At 44.9% G+C, this 2,537-nt stretch overlaps 1 non-coding gene across 1 annotated transcript; it reads right to left on the bottom strand.

Moving 5' to 3' along the window:
• Nucleotides 1-1,876: 1,876 nt before the first annotated feature.
• Nucleotides 1,877-1,983, bottom strand: LOC116752362. The gene has a single exon (XR_004349447.1). It is a non-coding gene; the product is annotated as a U6 spliceosomal RNA (small nuclear RNA).
• Nucleotides 1,984-2,537: the final 554 nt, after the last annotated feature.

Raw genomic sequence — 2,537 nt, 5'->3', positions numbered from 1 at the left:
TGTTTCTTGCATTCTTTCCATTCTATTTCCAAGATTTTGGATCATCTTTACTATCATTATTCTGAATTCTTTTTCAGGTAGACTGCCTATTTCCTCTTCATTTGTTTGGTCTGGTGGGTTTTTACCTTGCTCCTTTATCTGCTGTGTGTTTCTCTATCTTCTCATTTTGCTTAACTTACTGTGTTTGGGGTCTCCTTTTTGCAGGCTGCAGGTCTGTAGTTCCCATTGTTTTTGGTGTCGATTCCAATGGCTAAGGTTGGTTCAGTGGGTTGTGTAGACTTCCTGGTGGAGGGGACTAGTGCCTGTTCTGGTGGATGAGGCTGGATCTTGTCTTTCTGGTGGGCAGGTCCACGCCTCGTGGTTTGTTTTGGGGTGTCTGTGAACTTATTATGATTTTAGGCAGCCTCTCTGCTAATGGGAGGACTTGTGTTCCTGTCTTGCTAGTTGTTTGGCATAGGGTATCAAGTCTTCGAGCTTGCTGGTCATTAAGTGGAGCTGGGTCTTAGCGTTGAGATGGAGATCTCTGGGAGAGCTTTCACCATTTGTTATTACGTGGAGACAGGAGGTCTCTGGTGGACCAATGTCCTGAACTTGGCTTTCCCCCTTCAGTGGCACAGGCCTGACACCCAGCTGGAGCAGCAAGACCCTGTCAGCCACATGGCTTAAAAGAAAAGTTTGAAAAAAAGAAAGAAGGAAAGGAAGAAGAGGGCAACCAAATCAAAAAGCAAATCCACCAACGATAACAAGTGCTAACAACTATACTAAAAAAAAAAAAAAAAAAAACCAAAGAAACCCAGACAGAACCATAGGACAAATGGTAAAAGCAAAGCTATATAGACAAAATCTCACAAAGAAGTATACACATACACACTCAGAAAAAGAGAAAAAGGAAAAAAAATTTACCTATAAAAAAAAAAGGAAGAGAGTAACCAAATCAATAAACAAATCTACCACTGATAATAAAGTCTAAATACTAAACTAAGAGAAACATAAAACCAGAAGCAAATTAGATGTGGAAAGCAAACCACAAGTCTACAGTTGCTCCCAAAGTCTACCGCCTCAATTTTAGGATGATTCGTTGTCTATTCAGGTTTTCCACACATGCAGAGTACATCAAGTTGATTGTGGAGATTTAATCTGCTGCTTCTGAGGCTGCTGGGAGAGATTTCCCTTTCTCTTTGTTTGCACAGTTCCTGGGGTTCAGCTTTGGATTTGGCCTCCCCTCTGTGTGTAGGTCTCCTGAGGGCGTCTGTTCTTCACTCAGACAGGACAGGGTTAAAGGAGCATATGATTCGGGGGCTCTGGCTCAACTCAGGCCGGAGGGAGGGAGGGGTATGGATGTGGGAAAGCCTGCGGCGTCAGAGGCCGGCGTGACGTTTCACCAGCCTGAGGTTCACCGTGCATTCTCCCGGGGAAGTTGTCCTTGGATCATTGGACCCTGGTAGTTGCGGGCTGCAGAGGCTCCCTGGAGGGGAGGTATGGAGAGTGACTTGTGCTTGCACACAGGCTTCTTGCTGGCTGCAGCAGCAGCCTGAGCATCTCATGCCTGTCTCTGGTATCCACGCTGATGGCCGTGGCTTGCGCCCGTCTCTGGAGCTCGTTTAGACAGTGCTCTGAATCTCCTCTCCTCGTGCACTAGGAAACCATGGTCTCTTGCCTCTTAGGCAGGTCCAGACTTTTTCCCAGACTCCCTCCGGGCTAGCTGTGGCGCACTAGCCCCCTTCAGGCTGTGTTCGCGCAGCCAACCCCAGTCCTCTCCCTGGGATATGACCTCCGAAGCCCGAGCCTCAGCTCCCAGCCTCTGCCCGCCCCGGCGGGTGAGCAGACAAGCCTCTCAGTCTGGTGATTGCTGGTCGGCACCAGTCCTCTGTGCGGGTAAAATATGGAACGCCTCACGAATTTGCGCATCATCTTCGCGCAGGGACCATGCTAATATTCTCTGTATTGTTCCAATTTTAGTATATGTGCTGCTGAAGCGAGAACATAATTTTAACTTTAAAATTCCTAAAATCTTTGTGAAATCTTTGTTGCCTGAGTCAGACTTGACCTTGTACTTATGTCTGATTCATGTGGTGTGGTAACAAAGTTAATAACATCATCTAACATTCTACCTGCCTAGTGACTTCCATATTCTTTTAAGATAGTGTACGTTTTCAAAAGAGTCATTAATATGGGCAGCCGACCCTGGCTTTTGCAATCCCAAGGTACCATTATTCCATTTTTCTTCTGCCCTAAGATTGAGACCTTAGCCAAAATGACCCAGAAAAAGCCACCCAAATATTGAATTTGTTAATGAACTCCCCTTCCCATGATAGTTTTTATCATAATGAGAGAATATGAGCTAGTTCCATGATAATTGATAGGGCCATCCAGTTAAATATGGCAGACTAAGCACCTTTGCTACTTGTATTTATTTTTGTGAATACATGTATTCATCTTTGCTACTTTCCACAATCTCATGTATTTATCTTTGCTACTTTCTATAATCTCATGAGAAGGACAATAAAGAAATGAGTGTAAACTCATAAGGACAGAAA

Source organism: Phocoena sinus, chromosome 3 (genome assembly GCF_008692025.1).
Source record: "Phocoena sinus isolate mPhoSin1 chromosome 3, mPhoSin1.pri, whole genome shotgun sequence".
NCBI classification, from domain to species: domain Eukaryota; kingdom Metazoa; phylum Chordata; class Mammalia; order Artiodactyla; family Phocoenidae; genus Phocoena; species Phocoena sinus.
This window is presented reverse-complemented; position numbering and strand designations above follow the sequence as displayed.